Consider the following 22336-nt stretch of genomic DNA (forward strand, 5'->3'; position numbering starts at 1 on the left):
TTATGCATATCAAGGCACAGCACGTTTCCTTAAACTTATGTCACAGAGATCTTTATTCATAGGTCTTACTGCTGACCTTCTCCCTACGTTGATCCTATTATCCTGCTACTTCCCTTTTTTGTAAGATGGTAAAGATAATTATCAATAAATATTAAGGGAACTCAGAGACCGGTGCCAGCGTGGGTCGTCTGTATGCTGAGCGCCGGTCCCCTGGGCCCACTTTTTCTTCCTCTATACTTTGTCTCTGTGTCTCATTTCTTTTCTCAAGTCTCTCGTTCCACCTAACGAGAAACGCCCACAGGTGTGGAGGGGCAGGCCACCCCTTCATGAGAAACATCTACAAGTGAAGTCATGGGTTAGAACAAAAATCTGTAGTAATAAAATATATTGGATTTCTTTTAGAAATTATTAGTAACAATCCAGGAAAAATAGGGAACCAAGTTCCTGAAGAAAAAAAAAGTCAGGGGATATTGAAAGTTAAAAAGAAAGAACCACACAAGGAAGGCATGAACACTCCTATATTTAAAGCTGAGCATTCATATGTGCTTTTATGGGCAGTGTCTTAGTTGACACTCTTGACCATCTGTTGTGTTAGCACAAAGAAAATAAGTAGCCTGCCTCAGGTGGATGAGTTGGTAAACGGGGCCTTGGAGTCAGCAAAATGGATCTAATTCCTGGGTCTGCTACTCCCTCCTTGTGTGACCTTGCTCAGGTTACCTGCCTCTCAAAGCCTCTGCTTTCTCACAGAGTTGCTGGGAGAATAAATGAGTTATTGTACACTGAATGCTCAGCTCAGAGCTGGGCTCATTGTAGGAGACACTCCATAAATATTAGTGCACATCACATGCCACAGCTGCCTCCTTCCATGGCAACAAGATGGATTGAAAATAAACAACATACAACTTTTCTGAATTTAGACATCCAACTGAAATGTTTTCCTCCAAAATGGCTGCCCTAGGGTGCTACGCCTGACGGGAAGATTGCCCTTTTTTCACAAAATAATCTTGGACGGCCTCCATTGGGATTGTCCTCAGGGCTTATTTAAAGTATGTACACATAGGCGCCGGGCTGTGGCTCATGCCTGAAATCCCATGGCTCATGCCTGAAATCCCAGCACTTTGGGAGGCCAAGGCGGGTGGATCAGCTGAGGCCGGGAGTTCCAGAGCAGCTTGGCCAACATGGCAAAACCCCGTCTCTACTAAAAATACAAAAATTAGCTGGGCGTGGTGGCAGGTGCCTGTAGTCCCAGCTACCCAAGAGGCTGAGGCAGGAGAATCACTTGAACCCAGGAGGCGGAGGTTGTAGTGAGCCGAGATCGCACCACTGCACTCCAGCCTGGGTGACAGAGTGAGACTCCATCTCAGAATAAATACATAAATAAAGTATATACACATATGTGCATTGTTACCGGTGGCAAACCTTTGTCCTTCTAGAGTGACTTTTGTTTTCATTTAGGATTTGTCATTTAGAGCCAAGACTGATGAAGAAGAAATGTAACCAAGTGGGGACAAAATTAAAGTACTGAGATTGATTTTCTTGTGTGTGTTGTAAACCATCCCTCAGGGCAATTCCAAGTGAGGCCTTGTATAAACATTTTGAATGATGATGAGCAGCGACGTTAAGGCATAACTGCTTGAACTCATGACTTGAAGGATATCCCTCACCTAAGCTTGACTTTTTCACCATGTTTTCTTTAAAACATATGAGCCTCAGTCATTCATAGTCATTCTTGATCTGTTGGACTCTATTGGCTTTTGAGGTAGGGAGTCTGGGAAGGAGAGAAACAGGAAAAGACCAGCGTTTGAAGAAAAGGGTGGGAAGAGAGGGAAAGGCCAAAAGTGAAAGGACAAGTCAAGGCAGAGAACATCAAATTAGCCTAGAAACATCACAGAGAAATCAAGCTTACAGGCAAGAGACTATAATTATAGTTTGCTTTTTAAGACACAATTCATGTGACTATTTGTTTTGTGAAGAGAGGGGAGTGCTCAGGATGGGCCACAGTAAATTTTCCAGCTGGGCTAGAGCCTTATTTTTCTCCTTACTAAGAAAATGTGTTTAATAAAATGCCTTCGCCTTTTGAGAAACCGAACGAGTTTTAGGACACGTATTTTATGTTTTCTCCATATTTTGAACAATAGTTGACCACCTGTTCACATCTTGCTCTTGTCTCCTCAAGGCTCCAGGACAAGCAGGGGCTTGAGTGTGAGGACTTGTGGGAAAGAAAGGAAACACACGGGGCTCTCTTATGTGAATAACGTGATTAGCAGAAAGTATAAAAGAGGCTTCTTCCCCTGTTCACAAAGCAGATTTTCTTCAGAAGCTGGCAGAGCTCCCAGACAATTTGCTCTGGGGACAGACTCTGGCCAAATTGCTGCCAATGCCGGCCTCTGGGGCCCTCTAGATTTATGAGCATGGGCAGCCGAGAGGAGGGAGCACTCCAGGGGTGGGGGAAGGACATGGAGAGTAGCAACAGGCAGGGCCGGATGGGGTCACCTAGCGGGAGAGGTGGCTGTGAGCACGGCTGGGGGGTGCTCTCCATCCACCTCACTGCCCGGGCCAAGGCCACTTTAGCAGCTGCAGGGAAAACTGAGGGGCTGAAGAGGGGAGTAGCAAGCTGCAGGGTCTGCGATGGAGCCTGAGTGGGCACACTCAGTAGCAGGGGGAGGCACAGCAAAGGATGAGGGGGCTCCCATGATCGGGCAAGGGATCATGCCATTTCAAGCTGCACAGAGCATTTTGGAAGGCAGAGCGTCCCTGTTGTCCATCACCAAGAAAAAGCCATCCTCTGGGTTTGGGGAACGATCAGGAGGCAATTGTTGCTGCCACATTTGCTGAATCCTCACTCAGCATTGTCACCACTGCAATGCCCAGCCAAGCCCTTTCAGCTCCCCTGGGTTGTGTTTTCAACAAACACTCACTCTGGAGTACTTCTAGTGGAATTGGAAATCAGCAGGCACTCTATGAACTAAAACACATTAGTGGGGAAGGGAGAGGGGAAAGAGGAGGAGGTCCTCTGCTTCAGAAGCTACTGCCAGCTTCCCCGCTAGGTTTTATTTAGCTCAGCCAGACTGGAATTCCTGATACAGAGACTTTTAAAGATGATTTTCCCCTATAGTAGAATTTTGAAAAGGTCTGTGGCCATGAATTATTCAGGTTTCTACCTAATTTAGCTCCTAGTGTCTTCCAGATATCCTCCAGTGGGTTCTGAGCTAGCCTGGATATTAACAGAAACGGCATGGGACTCATGCCTTTTGGGGAATGATCTGGAAGCACATGTTGCTGCCACACTGCTGGATCTTCACTTAGCACTGTCACCACTGCAATGCTCAGTCTGTCCTCAACTCGGCTCCCTCTGGGTTGTGAGGACTCTGCTGCTTTCAGCGTCTGCACCAGCCAGGCTGCCCTGCAGCTGCTATGACAGTGGGAACCAGAAGTCAGCGTTAGCCGACCATCGCTAAGGCTGCTTTCTCTGCTCTTTCTCCTAATGGAAATAGCCTTATTGCAGTGTGTGTGTGTGTGTGTGTGTGTGTGACTATACAACCAATTCTGATCATTTCAAAAATTCAGAAAATACAGAATGGCGTAAAGAAACCACCAACTGGGAATGAGCACAATTAACATTATAATACACATTCCTCATGATTGTTTAATGTTAATATTTTTAAGCGAGATCATAGTATATGCATATTTTTATAACCAGCTTTTTTCATTCTACAATATATCACAAAGGTTATCCTTCCATATTAATAAATATAGATCCATATTATCACTTTTAATGACTGTTTAATAGTCTAAGGTAAAAATGTGCTGTGGTTTATTTAGTCAGTTGCCTGTAGTTAGATGTTTCAGCAGTCACTAGGTTATTGTTGATATAAACAGGGATCTTTATATAAATATCATTAAATGCTGGTCAGATCATTTGCTTAAGGGGAATTCTTCAGCCTGGAAGTGCTGGGTCAAATCCTGTCATCTTTTTAAAGTGCATGCTGTCAAAATTTCCTTCCACAGTCTCGATCAGGATACCAAGCATCCAGCAGCAAATGAAAACACCCATTTTCCTCCTTCACCCTCAACACTGGGCACTGTGAGTCTTTTTAATCTCTTCCGGTCTGATGATTGTATATGGCATAGCTCATTTGCTGTTTTAACTTGATGTTCACTGTTTTCTCTTCTCCCTCTGGCACCTTCTGTAATCTCTTGGAGCCTCTCTTCACCACCATCCTCTTCATTTAACAGTAAACATTAATTGAGCACTTCCTGTGTACAGACACTTGTCAAACATTAGTGCTCCAACTATAGGAGCTGTACTGTATAAAATGTTCTGGGCACTGAGAGGGAGGCCTGGGGAAGCTAGAGAGAGCTTTTCAGAGAAGGCAATAATTATGCTAGATCTGATGGAATGGTGACAGCTTTGCAGAGAAGGCTAGATCTGATGGAATGGTGAAGAAAGGATTAGAATAGGAAAAGGCCATTTCATGCAGAGGAAAGAGCATAAGAAATGTCACCAAAGCCTGTGCTCCAGTGGTGGACCTGGTGGAGTGGCTAGACGGAGACAAGCTCTGTGTAGTGTATTTCAGAGTTTAGACTTTATTCTGTAGCTATGGCAGATTGTTACAGGAAAGGTTTTTGGAGGAGAATGGTGATCAGACTTGTGTTCAGACAGTTAATTTTGGCAGTGGTATGGAGGAGGAAATAAAGCAGAAAGAGGGAGATGAAGGGAGAAAGACCAATAAAAAGGCCATTTGCAATTGGCCGTGTGAGGAAACTGAGAGCCAGAAAGAAGCCACGGGCAGTGGGGGGTTAGAGCAGAGAAATGTATGAGATAAAACCTTTGGAAAGGGTGATTGACTGGGGGGAAAATTCAAAAAGGCTTGGAGTAGAGAAAAGGTATGAGTATGGGCAGTAAAGAAGAAAGGATGGATTTAGGTTTAGGAACATGCTGCATTTAAGGTGCCTGTTGGACTCTAGATGGATCTATTGAAAGGGAAATTGTAAATATGGATTTGGGACTCTGGAGAGAATCTGGGACTGTGAATACAGATGTAGGAGTCACTGGTACTCAAAATTCACATACTGATTGCCAAAAGTTCTTCCCCTACCCCACCACCCCTCCATCCAAGCATGATACCTTGTTATTCTAGACAACCCCTTTGTCCTTGTCCCTGACCTGTGAGCCCTTTCCCTTCTCTAGGAAGTGCCCAGCTTGTTTTACAATTAATGTAAAAATTTGATAAACAAGCAATCTATTTTTAGGTATAAATAATAAACATGTCTAAAAGGATATTTGTTGGGAGGCTGAGGTGAGAGATTGCTTGAAGTCAGGAGTTTGAGACCAACCTAGGCAACACAATGAGACCCTGTCTCTAAAAAAAGTTTAAAAATATATAAAGAGTATTTGTTAACACAAATAAATGATTCCTTAATAGTGCAACAAGTTTCTGGGGGAATATTCGGGGGACAGAAAGCCTTTCTAAGTTCTCTCTAGTCCTACCAACAATGCACCATCCAACCCTACCTCTGGATAGAGGATTCTGCTTGCCTCCTGGAGATGTAAAAGCCACCCAAGGAACAATTCCTAACTGGACAGTGAGCCTCAAGATAGCTCTTCACCTGAGATCTTCCCCAAGAGCCAGATGTAAGCCTACGAATTGAGGAGGAATAGGAGCGTGGCGCTGTGCCATGCTGTTGGCTGACTGGCTTCTCCACTATGATGGCAAGAGCTCAACTGAAAGGACAGGCAGCTGCTGTCTAACTTTAAACAGAAACCCTGTAAAATAAACTTGAGCAACTGTAGCCTACTCTGTTCTTTGGGTGAGTGTGATGCTTCCATCACAGATTCATGCCTGCTGTGCCACAACATGGAATGCAATTGTTCTGGAACAGCCTGTGTGGTTGATAGTACCCATTTGCTTCTCTGCACCCAGACAGAGCTGTGTTACCAGGTAGCAGTAGCAGGATCTGATTTAAACCATCAGAGAAAGAGGATCTGAAGAGGTCCAGTGAGAAAAGTAGACAGGGTTAAAAGAAAAAGGAGCAATTTCTAGTCAGACCAGAATAAGGATTTCCTGGTCTGGAGATGAGCTGCTGTGTCAGCGACTGAAAAATGAAGCGGAGAGCTGTCCCTCACTCACATCTCCAGCCCAGCACAAAAAAGTACACACCTGTTCTATCAAAAAGCAACCAGACTGCTTCTTCAAGTGGGTGCCTGACCCTGTTTCTCCTGACTGGGTGAGACCTCCCAACAGGAGTCTCTAGCCACCTCCTACAGATGCATTCAGGCTGGAAACAGGTCAGTACCCCCAGGATGGAGCTTCCAGAGGAAGGAACTGGCTGCCATCTTTGCTGTTTTACAGCCTTCACTGGTGACATCTCCAGGTATGGTAAAAACCAAGGCAACTAGGGTCTGGAGCAGACCCCAGCAAACCAGAGCAGCGCTATAGTAGAGTAGCCTGACTGTTAAAAGAAAAACAAACAGAAAGCTAGAAACCTAGCTAGACTAATAAAGAAGAATAAAATAAACACAATCAGAAATGGTAAGGGGGATATCACCACTGACCTCACAGAAATGCAAACAACCATTAGAAGATACTACAAACATCTCTATGACATAAACTAGAAAATCTAGAGGAAATAGATACAATCCTGGACACATACACCCTCCCAAGATTGAACCAGGAAGAAATTGAATCCCTGAATAGACGAATAATGATTTCTGAAATTGAGGTAGTAATAAAAAGCTTATCAAACCCCCCCCAAAAAAAACCCCAAAACCAAACAGATTCACAGCTGAATTCTATCAAAGGTACAAAGAAGAGCTGGTACCATTTCTACTGAAACTATTCCAATAAATTGAAAAGGAGAAACTCTCCCTAACTCATTCTATGAGGCCAGCATAATCCTGATAATAAAACCCTGCAGAGCTATGACAAAAAGAAAACTTCAGCCCAATATCCTTGATGACCATCAATGCAAAAATCCTCAATAAAATACTGGCAAACGAAATCAAGCAGCACATTAAAAAGCTTATCCACCGCAATCAAGTTGGCTTCATCCCCGGGATGCAAGGTTGGTTCAACATGTTCAAATCAATAAATGTGATTAGTTACATAAACAGATCTAAAGACAAAAGCACATGATTATCTCAATAGATGCCTATTTAGAATAGACACCTAACAGAAAAGGTATTTGATAAAATTCAACATCCCTTCAAGTTAAAAACTCTCAATAAACTAGGTATTGAAGGAACATACCTCAAAATAATAAGATCCATATATTACAAACCCACAGCCAATATCATACTGAAAGGGCAAAAGCTAGAAGCATTCCCCTTGAAAACCGGTACAAGACAAAAATGCCCTCTCTCACCACTCCTATGAATGGTATTCACTATGAATATTTTCTATATCTAGAAAACCCCATTGTCTCAGCCCAAAGGCTTCTTAAGCTGATAAGCAACTTCAGCAAAGTCTCAGGATACAAAATCAACGTGCAAAAATCGCTAGCATTCTTATATGCCAATAATAGGTGAGCAGAGAGCCAAATCATGAATGAACTCCCATTCAGAACTACTACAAAGAAAATAAAATACTTAGGAATATAGCTAACAAGGGATGTGAAGGACCTCTTCAAGGAGAACAAAAACCATGGCTCAAAGAAATCAGAAAGGACACAAACAAATGGAAAAACATTCCATGCTCATGAATAGAAGAATCAAAATTGTAAAAATGTCCATACTGCCCAAAGTAATTTATAGATTCAATGTTATTCCCATTAAGCTACCATTGACATTCTTCACATAATTGGAAAAATCTATTTAAAAATCGTATGGAACCAAAAAAGAGCCAGAATACCCAAGACAATCATAAGCAAAAAGAACAAAACTGGACTCATCATGCTACCCGACTTCAAACTATACTACAAGGCTACAGTAACCGAAACAGCATGGTACTGGTACAAGAGCAGACACATAGACCAATGGAACAGAATAGAGAATTCAGAAATAAAACACACACCTATAATCACATGATCTTCAACAAACCTAACAGAAACAAGCAATGGGGAAAAGACTCCCTATTTAATGAATGGTGCTGGGAGAGCTGGCTAGCCATATACAGAAAATTGAAACTGGACTCCTTCCTTACACCATATACAAAAATTAACTCAAGATAGATTAAAGACTTAAATGTAAAACCCAAAACTATAAAAACTCTAGAAGAAAATCTAGGCAATACCATTCAGGACATAGACACAGGCAAAGATTTCATGACAAAAATGCCAAAAGCAATTGCAACTGCAGCAAAAATTGACAAATGGAATCTAATTAATCTAAAGAGCTTCTGTACAGCAAAATAAACTATCATCAGAGTGAACAGACAATCTACAGAATGGGAAAAAATTTTGCAATCTATCCACCTGCCAAAGTCTAATATCCAGCTATTATAAGAAACTTAAAGTTACAAGAAAAAAACAACCCTATTAAAAAGTGGGCAAAGGACATGAACAGACACTTCTCAAAAGAAGACATACATGTGGCCAACAAGTATATGAATAGAAACTTAACATCACTGAGCATTTGAGAAATGCAAATCAGAACCACAATGAAATATTATCTCATGCCAGTCAGAACAGCTATTATTAAAAAGTCAAAACACAACAGATGTTGGCAAGGTTGCAGATAAAAAGGAACACTTTTACACGGTTGGTGGAAGCGGAAATTAGTTCAACCATTGTAGAATACAGTGTTGTGATTCCTCAAAGACCTAGAGGCAGAAATACCATTTGATCCAGCAATCCCATTACTGGGTATATATCCAAAAGGATATATATCATTTTATTATAAAGATACATGCATGAACTGGTTCATTGTGGCACTATTCACAATAGCAAAGGCATGGAATCACCCTATATGCCCATCAATTATCGATTGAATAAAGAAAATGTGGTACATATACACCATGGAATACTATGGAGCCATAAAAAGGAACAGAATCATGTCCTTTGCAGGGACCAGGATGGAGCTGAAAGCCATTATCCTCAGCAAACTAACACAGAAACAGATAACCAAACACCGCATGTTCTCACTTACAAGTGGGAGCTGAATAATGAGAACACATGGTCACATGGTGGGGGAACAACACACACTGGGGCCTGTCGGGAGGGGGTGGTTGGGGGAGGCAGAGCATCAGGCAGAATAGCTCATGGATGCTGGGCTTAATACCTAGGTGATGGGATGATCTGTGCAGCAAACCACCATGGCACACATTTACCTATGCAACAAACCTGTACATCCTGCACAAGTACCTCTGAAGCTAAAATAAAAGTTGAAGAAAAAAGAAAATGACATAACATCCCAAATGAGCCAGCAAGACAGGAGGAAACAGGGCATGGAGAGATTCTGAATTTCTGTTTCCAATTTCTTATTCAGTACATAGTACAATTCTAAGCCCGATTGTTAGAGTTTTGGAGTAGAGGAAATGATTTATGCTAGGAAGGAGGAACAGAGAAACTGAGCACCAGTTTTCTTAATGCCAATCCACCCTGATAAGCTGGCAAGTTTCCCATAATTATTTATGGCAAAATCCCTGCAGTATCAAAGATCAAAACTGCTTCCTAATTTAGGCTAACATTTTTAAGATCGTTGACACTTGCCATAGAAATTAACTTAGAAACAACTCACTGTACTGCTCACCGTATGGGCTTCCAACTCAAGATACTTAAGCCACATGTGACTCACACCCATTATATGTATGTGTGTGTGTATATATACACATATATAAAAATATATTTATATATATTCACATATATATAATCTTCTATGGCCATATATATAATCTTCTATATATATTATATACATATATAATCTTCTATATATACACATATATATGTGTATATACAATCTTCTACGGCCTTCAGGTTTCTTTAACTTCCTAAATCTTTTTCTGTTAACTGAAGACACATGAACGATTCAGGTGTGTCCACACATACAAAAACTAATCTAAAAATGAGTGAGTAGCACAGATCTTGCTTCACTCAAAACTTTCTCTTTACATAAACGCTATCTTTTTCTATCTTTTCTTTCTTTCTTTCTTTTTTTTTAATTGAGAGAGAGTCTCACTCTGTTACCCAGGCTGAAGTGCAGTGTCACCCAGGTTGGAGCATGATCTTGGCTCACTGCAACCTCCACGTCCTGGGTTCAAGTGATTCTCCTGCCTCAGCCTCCTGAGTAGCTGGGATTACAGAGACGTGCAACCACACCCAGCTAATTTTTGTATTTTTAGTAGAGACAGGGTTTCACCATGTTGGCCAAGCTGGTCTCAAACTACTGACCTCATGATCTACCTGCTTCGGCCCCTCAAAGTTCTGGGAGTACACTGTGCCCGGCCCACATACACACTATCTTTATACTACTTCCACATTCGTTTACATCTATAACATTTTCCCCCATCATCTCCCAAAATATGTAACTGCCAAAACCCTTTAAAATGCAGCTCCAGCAACATTCGGGCAGACTTTAAAAGACTCAATTGTGAATGTGAGCTGCTTCTTTTTGTCACCCTGCATGCAAACTTGGCACCTTCACAATATCATAAGACTTGATGTAGCAGGAGGTAAACTGTGTGTTCTCCACCAGGTTAGCGGGAGCCCTGCCGAGGTCTTCCAAGACACGGCACACTCTCTAGCCAGGGCCACCAAGCCATTATTTCCATAACACATGGGAATATTTTCAATTTAACAAGCTCAGTTCAGATATGAGAATCAAATGAGATAAATTAAGAAAAAAAATACCTCCCTACCCATGTGCCAAATTGGGAAACCAAGTGACCAAAAGAAATTTGGGTCCTAGAAGAGTTTATACAGATCACCCAAGGACCGAATACCTGAAAAGAATATACACAGTATCAGACTGTTGCTCTGATTTCTGCTATACCCCACACTTTGCTTTTCTCTGATTTCATGGTCTCTCTGCCTTCCCTCTATGTAGACAGCTGTGGGACAGTGATTAGAAACATGGACCTCAGAGCTGGGCTGACTGGGGTGTGACCTTGGGCTGTTATCTAGTTTCTCTGTGCTTCATTTCCACATCTGTAAAACAGACTGCTTTAAGGATTAAATAAGTTAATATAGTTGAAGCTTTTATACAATGTCTCACACTTAACACAAAAGTTCTGAATAAATGTTAGCCGATTTCCTTTAAATAGGAAATCTGACATTCTATCAAAACCATAGAAGTTTTAGTATAAAATATAGAAAAGAAAATTGGGCCATTCATACCTCAATTACTCTTTCTCTGCTTTCTCTTGTATATTAATGAGTGGCCAGGAGACAACTTTGAACAGAGAAAAACTACAGGCTCAGCTATCATTGCTGAGAGTCAACATCTCTGCTAAAGGAGGGCAAGGTTCGTCTCTGGAAGGAAAGGAGCATCAGGAAACACGTGTTTATTGAACATCATCTACTGCAAGGGTTCATGTGAGGTCTTGATGTGTGAGAACTAACTGTGTTGAAAACTGCAGAGGAATTCCAAGTCACACCTCTGCCAGGAAACCTGTCCCATCTGCTCAACTCTGTTTCTTGTTAGACTGAGTAAGCATGGGTGGAATCTTTCCAAATGTAAAGTAAAAGCAACATTGGAACCAAATTCAGTCACTGTTTGTGGGACGCTGGGCAAATTGCAGAGCAGTAGGACTGGGTTACAAAGTGCTTTAGATACAAATATCTTATGTAATACATAAAATACCTATGAGATCGAGTGGTAGATTTTACATTAATTGTTCCCCAACTCATCATGCCTCCCAGGATCCATGCTCTTGTGTAGTTTCCTCCCACGCGATGCTGGGTTTGGTCACATGGTTGGAATCAGTAGACGTGATCATGTTTAGAAGCTCAATAAATGCTTGCCTGTTGAAGCTTGTACTGTACTCTCAGAACACTGCCACCACCACATGAGAAAGTCTAGCCTCCTGAAGGATGAAAGAGCAGATGGACAGACAGAGGCCCAGCTGTCCCAGCTGAGCCCAGGCCCCAGTTGATCTTCCAGCTGAAGGCAGCCTTGTGCATAAGCCCAGGTCATACCAGTAGTAATTAAACTAGACAGACAACCCACGGAATCATGAAAAATAACAAATTATTGTTTTAAGTCACTAAGCATTGGAATCATTTGTGACTCTGCAATGAATAAAAAACAAAAATTGGTGAGTGGAGTGCTGCCACAAAACAAAAATTAAAATATGTGGCACTGGCTTTGGGACCACATGGTGGGCAGAGGCTGGAAGAGAAGAGAGGAAATTATTTTTGGAGTCTGGAAAAAGGGCAACCCATATTTTTGAAACAATCAGCAAAATAATTTCCTGTGGTAACCTGTAAGGCAAAAACCGTACCTGATAAACTTGTGGGTCTGGCTAACGCGATTTCTACACAAAATGCTAAAACAGAGGTTTTTTTTTTTTTTTTTTTTTTTTTTTAACACTGCCTGATAAGGTATAGCAGAAAGAGGGATGAGTTAAAGAAGGAATCATTTAGTTTGCAAGCAGAACATAGAGGAAATGAGCAGGTCCCAGGACTTGCCGGATTGGAATGTAAGACTGTTCCTCATTTCCATTTTCTCCAGCTGGCAAAGGATTCTCAAAGTAAGAAATGGTTTCAGGGTAAAGATTAATCTAGAGTGTGGCTATAAAATCCTGTATTAAGGCCTCTAAAGGACTTTAGGAAGTTCTGAGTAGACTCTCAACTGGATGAAAGGGCTTCTAAGATTGGTAGAAGCCTCATCCCAAAATATCCCTGGGTAATATAGAGCTGGGCTGCCCAGGATGGTAACCACTAGTGATGTGTAGCTATTGGGTACTTGAAATATGGCTAGTCCAAATTGGATGTATTGTAAGTGTAAAATACATGCTGGGTTTCAAATGTAATATGGAAAAGTTTAAAAATCTTAATTTTTATACAGATTACATGTTGAAATGATAATATTTTAGATACACTGGATCTAATAAAATATTATAATTTCATCTGTTTCTTCTTACTCTTTTAAAATAGGTGGCTATAAGGATTTCAAAAAACCATGTATATGATTCACATACGTGGCTTTCATTATATTTCTGTTGTAACATTACTATGGAGAGAGCATTTGTAGAGACAGGCCTGTCCCAGAAAGAATTATGGATACAGATTTTGTCTAATAGAGAGAATAATAATATGATACATGGAAAACCCATAAAGTTTTTAAAGGAGTTGTATCAGATCAAAGAACAGGTTTATATAAATAACAGTTTAGATGATAAGAGACCTCTGGGCTCCCAACTTTCTACAAGCAAGAAACAGGCTGAGAAGGATACTTGGCTGCAAACATAGGTCATTCCTTAAAAAAAAAAAAAAGTTATTTCAGAAGATGGAATCAAGAACCTAGAGGGCTGACTCAAAAGTAGAGCCATATTCTAATCAAGGAATTCTGCCTGCTTGAGTGGAGGAATCTGAAAATATGTGCCCAGATATATATGTCAGAATTACTATGGACCAATTACTGCTATTGCCTCCCATTACCCTCCTTTTTGAATGAGGATATATATTAAGGTTACCATGTCCCTGTTTCAACACTGTATGGTGGGTTTATGGTTTAATTTGTAAGCATAATTTAGAGGAAACAAACAGCGGCCAGGATATGCTATGTTGGAAGGCAAATCTCATTTCTAGATGAAGAGAAACTACATGTGAGAAATTTGATGTCTGGACCAGACGGCAGATCATAAAATCATGGACTTTGAACCTGACACAATCATTAGATGAGACTTTAAGTGTCTTGGAGGGATGAGTATATTTTGCATATGGGAAGAATGCAAATAATTATTTCCAGATGGTAGACTTGTGGATTATAAGTGACCAAAAATTATTTGCAAATCTTCTCTTTAAGAGGCAGAGTTTATTCCCCCATCTCTTAATCTAAGCTAACCTTTTTTACTTGTTTTACCCAACAGAATGTGGCAGAAGTGAAGTAATGCTGTGCAACTTCCAAGCCCAGATCCGAAGAGGCTTCGCAGTTTTTACTGTTATCCTCTTGGTACCCTGAGAACATTGCACTGTGCGAAAGCCTGTAAGAAAACCACAGGAGTTAGAGTCCCAGCTATTCCAACCACCTCTATCTGAGGCCCCAGACATGGGAGTGACACCCTCTTAAATCTGTAGCTGACTGCAGTCACACGAGTAAATATAGGAAGATGACAGCATGCGAGCTACTTAATTAACCCAAAGAAGTGTGAGAAACAAGAAATCATTGTTGTTTTCGGCCACTATGTTTTGGGGTGCTTTGTTCCACAGCAACAGATAACTGATATAATCTATTCAGTTGAACAAGGAACTAGTTGAGCAGATGGTACAGGTTTTCTGGTGAAGATGTGGTTTGAGATTCTGCTGCAGTTGGAACACTGTCACCACCATGCTCTTCATGACATGGGCCTCTCCACAGTGCTGCTTTCAACTTGCAGCTGACTTCCCCCAGAGTGAGTGATCCAAGAGTGTGAGAGAAGAATGAGTGACCAAGATGGAAGCTGCTACATCTTCCACATGTAATACAGAAGTAACATATCATCCCTTATCTTGTATTCCAGTCACACAGACCAACCCTTATAGAATGTGGGTAGGGCAACACAGGTTACTAATATCAGGAGGCAGTCATCATTAGGGGCTATCTTGGAGGCTGGCAACCACCTAAACCAATAAATACATATAGTTCACATCTTGGTCTTTATTTCAAGAACCCCAAGGGGTTAATTTTCCCATATCATCCATTACACCTCTCTTTATCATGCTTCTTCACCTAGTTTTCTTTCCTTCTCAATTCATCCCATGCATTTCCTCCACCTCTCCAATTCCTTTAGGCCATGGAAAATGGCATTTAACGTCTTCTTACCCTGACTGGAGGAATTGCTGCTGTTAGCTGGCTCAGCGTCAGTCCTCAGTTAGAAGGCTCAGTGATAGGGAGAAAGACACTCTAAGATCAGTGCACCCAAAGCTTTCGGAAGGAGAACTATAAACAAATTCAACTTAATAAAGAACAGGGCAGCCTAAGATTGTAGGGAAACAATACTTGCATTTGTTGCTGGTCTCTGAGGAAATCAGTCTGGCAATGTGCCAGAAGAGCTATGAAATTTGTCATTCTATTTGACTCAGTGATTTCTTCTTTGGAGGCCATACTCCCCTCCTATGGTCTGAACTTTTGTGTTTTCCTAAAATAGACCCTTAAAGGTGATTCTGGTGAGGACTTAGAAAGAAAAGAGAAAAGCTGTAGAGAATGCCTTAATATTCTTACAGACTATATAAGTGGGGTTGTTGTGAACAGAATATTGGTGAAAATATGGATATGAAAGGCCATTCTGATGAGATCTCAGAGGGAAACAAGAAACGTGTTATTAAACAATGGAATAAAGGTGATCCTTGTTACAAAGTGACAAATAACTTAGTTGAATTGTGTCTTTGTCTTAGTGTTTTGTGGAAGGAAAAACTTGTGAGCAGTGAAATTGGATATTTGGCTGAGAAAAATTCTAGGTCAAGTGTTGAAGGTATGGTTTGGCTTCTCCTGGCTGACTATACTAAAATGTGAGAAGAGAGAAATGATGTAAAGATGAAATTGTTAATCCAGATGGAAGGAGAGCTGAAAGATTTAGAAAATTCTCAGCTTATCCATATTGTAAAGAATGAGAAAGTATATCTGGGAGAAAACATCAAGAGTGTGGCCAAATGACAATGACAGTTGACAAGGAAATTAGTCAACTATCAAAACAGAAACCAGGACCTATTGTCTAAGACAATGGAAAAATGGCTCTGAAGGAAATTCAGAAAATATTAGGGCTGCCACCTTCATCATGGGCCCAAGTGCAAAAGGCCCGTCAAGCACAGGATTATCATAGATTACTATTAGGGTACCAAAAATCAATGCAGAGTGGAGCCATGGGGGCGAGGCTGTCCCCATGACCCTAGATAGACGTTGCCACAGGTGTGCATTTCAGCCCTGAAGAGCCACAAGCACACAACTCCGAACCATGACAGCTGTGGCATGGCCTTTGCCCAACAAATCTGTGAGGGCAGAACCACCACTCCAATGGATCCAGAAGGCAGAGTCTCTGCCCCAGTGTGCCTGGAGGGCACAGTATCAAGCCAAAGATTGTTTCTGAGTTTTAAGGTTTTAGACTTGCTCAGAACCAGTTACTCCTTTCTTCTACCCTATTTTTCCTTTTTGGAATGGGAATGTCCATTATATGCCTATCCTACCACTGTATCATAGAAGCATATAACACATTTGGTTTCACAGATTCGTAGCTAGAGAGCAATTTGCCTCAGAGTGGATCATATCTTGAATCTCATCTATATCTAATTTAGATGCTATTTGGATGAGACCTTGGACCCTAGACTTTTGAGTTGATGCTGAAATAAGTTAAGACTCTTGGTGCTATTGGGGTGAAATGAATGTATTTTGCATGAAAGAAGAACATGGATTTTGGGGGACTGGGGCAATGATATTGTCTGCATGTTTGTATACCCCAAGAATTCATAGGTTGAAATCCTTATGAATCCACATAATTGGGATTAGTGCCCTTATTTAAAAAGAACCCCCACTAGCTAGCACTTCCATCACTTAGGGTAAGACAATGGTTATCTGTGAGGAAGGAGACCGTCACCAGACACCACATTGGCTGGCACCTTGTTCTTGGACTTTCCAGCCTCTAAAACTGTGAGAAATAAATTTCTATTGTTTATAAGCCACCCAAATTTATGGTATTTTGTTATAGCAGCCTGAACAGACTGACATGTCCAAAAGAAAAATCCAAAGGAAAAAGTTAAAAAGTTGCATTCATTGGACTATCTCAAAAGCTCAATAATAAGGAATTGGCCTGAGTAATAGGATAGGAAACTATGTTTATATAGTAAATGACAAGTATGTCACTTCATTGACATTTGCCCGTGTATTAGTTAATAAATACACTGCTAATAAAGATGTACCTGAGACTGGGTAACTTATAAAGGAAACAGGTTTAATTGACTCACAGTTCCACATGGCTGGGGACGCCTCACAATCATGGTAGAAGGCAAAGCAGGAGCAAATCACATCTTGCATGGCAGCAGGGAAGAGAGAGAGCATGCGCAGGGGAACTCCCCTTTATAAAACGATCAGCTCTCATGAGACTTATTCACTATCACGAGAACAGAACAGGAAAGACCCACCCTCATGTTTCAATTACCTCCCACTGAGTCCCTCCCACGACATGTATTATGGGAATTATGGGAGCTATAGTTCGAGATTTGGGTGGGGACACAACCAAACCATATCAACCTGTGTCTATGAAATAAAATTATGTTAGAAATAAAGTAGAACAAAGTAGTAAACACATATTGCTAAGATCAAGGTTTTGAAAAATCTAAAGTGATACAAATAGATGATTGTTGATTAGGATCTGGGAGATTAAATTTTTTCATGTAAACACCATTTTCCCAGGAAGTCAGGTGTCTTTGAAATGAGGAGGAAACTTTTTAAAGCCATAATAGGAAGTGGTTTTAAATAAACATAGCAGCACCTTCTGAGTCTCAGTTTCCCCATCTGCTGAATCAGTGTCATGTATCTATATCCCAGAATTGTGAAGATGAAATGAGATGAACCATCTGAGCACACCCTGTCCACTGGGAAGGAGTTTATAATCTAGGCACCACAGTGGAGGCAGCATGGAATAAGGGAAACAACTTGAGCTTCAAATTATGACCCCCATTTACATGCCACCTCCATCACTCCTAGTACTGAACTTTTACTGAAACTTAGTGTTTTCAACTGTAAAATGGGTCTTTCTACTTTGTCAGGCTCTGTCGTGATTAAATGGTGTATCACATGTAAAGAGTAAAACACTGGGTACTCAGTACCTGCTCAATTAATATTAGTCTTCTCCCTTTTTGTTGTTTCAAATCTGCAATCTTTTTCATTCTCTTTTTAAAAAAATTCAAAACGAGAGAAATCCTTTGAAAATGAAAATAAGCAACTTCAGACTAAATATCAAAGAAGATGATACCTGACTGATTCATTACCAAGTTATACAATAAAAATAGTTTCTAAGATATTTAAGGGGATAGGTCTCGGTGTGCTGCTCAAGTTAACCAGACTCATCCAATGGTCTTGGTGATAAGGAGGCTGACCTTGGCCCTCCTCTGGCATCCCTAGTCTTGTGAGACAAGACCCACATTACTGAAGATTTGCCTATGGATTACACACACGAACAGGTTCGAGTTGTGACAGTTGTGACAGCTTGGGAATGAGCTATCACATGACTAGTTAATTGTGGGGTCACAGGCAAACAGGTTAGAGATTTCCCAAACTCTACCTGAGAGTAGTTTCAAACAGGTACTAGGAATTCGTCCCAAAAGGAAAGCTCTTGGTTCTAGGTAGGTTCTGGGGAATATATTAGCTGAAAGTCAAGGAAAGGAAAAGAGCGAGTGTGGACACCTCCTGACTCCTCTTAAAGCAGGAGTCTGTCTCCGGAAACAGCAGCACAGTGGAAGTCAAACATATGCTCCTGCAGAGTTAAAGTCAGCCCTGAACAGCAAGGAAAGAACAGGATGCACTGTCCTTGTTTGTAAACAAAGACCAAGATAGATGTCAGCTGCCAGACTTCAAAGGGAGGCACGACAGGCCACTTGGAGAGAGAAGTCACAGGCAGCAGAGGAAGTCCTTTGGTCTCCCTGGTGGTCTCCAGCAGACCTTTCCAGAGGCTCCATGGAAGAGCAAGGGAGCTAAGAGGGCCAGAAGGGATTCTGCCTAAGTGCCCACCTCACAGGGCTGTACTGTCTTCTCCTGGCCAACTTGCAAGATCAATTTGATTTTCACTCTCATCACAGGCTGTGGTCGAATGCTTTGGCGTCAGGCTCTTAGATTTGAATCCCCCAGCAGCAAAGAAAAGTCTAAGCATCCATTTTGGTTTTTGGTTTGTTTGTTTGTTTCTGTAAAATGGGGATACCAGTAGTCTTTACCTCACAGGGTTATTGTAAATAATAAATTAGATCAAGCATCTAAAACCTTTAGCACAGTACCTGGCACATAAGCTGGCGCTTAGCAAATGCTGGGTGCTGTTATTGCTGTTGGGTGCTGATTTCTTCCTCTGCTTTGTCATTTCCTCCTGGGCAGCATTTCTCACCAGAACTAGGAGACATGAGGAGCTAAGGGACCATCGATGACAAACTCAGACATTTTCCAGAGTGGGGAATGATGTTATTTATAGCAACCAAGAGAAGCAACTGTAAGGAAGCAGTGAAAAGGAGGCACATGTGCTGTTAATGAGGTGACCTTTACATATATCAACCGTGCCTCTGGGCCTGCCTCAGTCCAGCTGAGGAGTCAGCCTCTTAGGGCAGGTGAGAGCCCCATGCTAACATGCAAGGAGGTTCAAGAATGTTAGTTGAGAGCCTAGGGCATTCAGATCGATGCAAAAGAGAAAAGAAGATTCCCTTGGAGACACCCAGGGAAGAGTCTTCCAAAGGGGAAGGGGCTCCACCCACCCCATCCCCCATTCAACTTCATTCCCAGGGTTTTGGGAAGAGGGCAGGGCAGAGAAGGTATTTGGCTCCTGCCTTAGAGCCTGCCCTTAGTCAAGAACCACGGCCCATGCCCAGGGAACTCAGGGATCACAAACAGGATCCAAATCTAATAGCTCTCACTATTCTTGGCCTTGGAGAACTGGATTTTAAGGAATCTTGAGCCCAATACTGAGAGGAACACAGTATTTATATTCAACAGGGTGTCATTCCCAAATATGTATAGACAATATATATTTTTATAGCAGGTCAGTACACAAGCCACCTTAGGAGTTCTGCTATGGTAACTGCACTAAAACTCTGCAGTTGTCTTTTTGTTGGCAACACTAATAAGAGGTAGGTAAAGGTTATAAAGAAGAAATTTTGCATTTTATACACACACACACACACACACACACACACACACACACACTATACACACATATATAGTCCAGGACCTAGCACTGTGCCCCACACACTATACACACATGTATAGTTCAGGACCTAGCGCTGTGCCTCACACACTATACACACATATACAGCCAGGACCTAGCACTGTGCCCAAAACACAGAAGGTGGTGATTAATGTTTCCAGAACAAGTGGTTACAGAGATGCATTTTAAAATGACCCAGCATTTGTCTGTAAGCCAGTATATGAGAGTTTCTCCTCTCTCCCTCTCTCATATTCTGTCTCTCTCTCTGTCATAAATGTATGTGCAGAAACACAGACATACACTCACAACGGCAAACAACAGATAGCCTCAATATTTGGCCATCTTAAAAGTAATGCAATGACACAGTTCATAAGAAGCTTCTCTGAGAACTGATTGCCTGGTTGCTGATTCACAAACTTAGTTTGCTTTTAAAAAGTAGACCTAGAAATTCTCATAAAACTCCACTTTGTTCTTTTCCATATTCCCTTTATCACTTCCTTCTGTCACACATGCATCATATTTTACTTTTACAACACTTGGGATCCGGTTATGACAAACTCTGCAACAGCTTATTGTATTCATTTTACAGTTTCTTGTCTAGTTTTGCTAAGTTATACCCCTCATAAAAGAAGTGCAGGAAACCAAAATATGTAAATGTCTCCTTTTCCAACCCAGAGGGTAAGCATGTAACTGATACTAATGTAACTGACACCTACTTAATGTTTCCCAGACTCTTAATAACTTCCTTTTTAAGAACTTATGATGGTGTCTTACAAGAAGTCATTGTTGGACTCTTGAAACATTTAGAATAAAACGGTGCATCAAAGGAGCCTGTCTTCTGGTCAGGTTATCAGCTGTGTTTTTGAGAGCATTCTTAACAAAGGCAAGTGTGTGTCTGGAGTACAGGACACATGTACATAAACACACACACTGTAAGCAAAAGTACAGAAAGCACAGGCACCGTCAAGTCATGAAGACGTGAGTTTCTTCCTAGCCCTGACAGCAGTGGCTGTTACATTGGACAACCCAACATACCCCCTTCCCTAAAGAATCAATCATGAGACAGATCAGCTTCAGCAGCAGAACCAACTCTCGGCAGTTTGAGCTGGTTTGCAGACAAATCAAATTATTTAAACCTGTGCCCATTGTACTGGATTCCACTGTGCCCATTGTACTGAAATTTAACATTAAATTTGTCTTCAGATTATATTTCATAAAAAAGGGTAAGAAGAAACATTTTTTTCCTACCTGCTGCTGGAGCCACCAGGAGCCAGGCTGCTGCTCTCAGAATGGGGCAGTCTCCAGGTGTTAATCTTCAGCTCCTGCTCCTGGAACCAGAATTGTCAAAACAAAATTTTCAGTTGCTGTGAGTAAGCAGGCTGTTTACTTCCAGCCACTTCTTTCCCATTCCCATGGCTTTGTGAGTGCCAGAGTGGGGTGCTCAAGGAAGAATGTTTGGAGAGAAAGGGAGTGAGATTGGGGGAAAGGGCAGGAGGAAACAGTGTTAGTTCACCCAACACCCTTCCTTCAAGGAGGAAAGCCCTCTTTCTCCAGTTTTAATTTCTCATAGAAGATCTGCCACTGCATTACTCATATAATTGCTACATTGCCCCTTCACAAACAGCAGACATAACTTTTTGGGCGAGCCTCCAGATTTCTGATGCATGCCCGTACCTGTCTGCAGAGATATTGCTGTGCCTGGGAAAATTGGGAGGGCAACATACCCACCCAAAGGGAGGACCCAGTCTAGATTATTAATCAAGTTCTCGGGATAAAATATACCACAAAAAAAGCAGAGGCTGATGTGAGCTTCTCCATCCATAGGGCATCTACCTCACTCATGGGATCACTGGTTAGGGATCGAACTTCGTTCAAACAGATCAGCAGCCACACTTTGTCAAGCTTTGACTTGTTTCCCCAAAGAGGAAAGGAGTAGCAAGGATTACTATCACAGAAAGAATGTGGTTTTCTTACTCCAGGCAGTCAATGTAGGAGAGTCAAAGATGACAGATGTGCAATTAGAGTTCCTTTAAATTCAATACCATGAAATACAGTATTTCAGAAGACATTTCAAATATAAGGCTAGCATTATAGAAGCTCCATGTTTGATTCATTCCTAGTTTCCAAGAAGCTGGCAGTACTACAGTAGAGAGGATACAGAAATAGGGCAGAAGTTGGTAAATCTTGCTCTGCTGTTGACTACCCATGTGACCTTGAATAAATCCCTTAACCTGATTTCCAAATAAGCAAAATGAAAGGATTGGGCTGGAAGACCGGCATAATAACAGAACACCACCTCTCACTTTTACATCGATTCCATCTTGTTCTTGGATCAAAACTTTGATTTTCCTTTGGGGAATCACCCT

At 41.4% G+C, this 22336-nt stretch overlaps 1 protein-coding gene across 1 annotated transcript in view; it reads right to left on the reverse strand.

The window, feature by feature from the left end:
- Positions 1-21507, reverse strand: part of FRMD6 (FERM domain containing 6) — a 254916-nt gene extending 233409 nt beyond the window's left edge. Inside the window, exon 1 of the mRNA XM_033188053.1 lies at positions 21219-21507. The gene's annotated coding sequence lies outside the window, so the exon portion shown is untranslated. The remainder of the gene's footprint in view (positions 1-21218) is intronic.
- Positions 21508-22336: the final 829 nt, after the last annotated feature.

The sequence above is a fragment of the Trachypithecus francoisi genome, unplaced genomic scaffold, assembly GCF_009764315.1.
Source record: "Trachypithecus francoisi isolate TF-2019V2 unplaced genomic scaffold, Tfra_2.0 Lachesis_group3, whole genome shotgun sequence".
NCBI lineage: Eukaryota > Metazoa > Chordata > Mammalia > Primates > Cercopithecidae > Trachypithecus > Trachypithecus francoisi.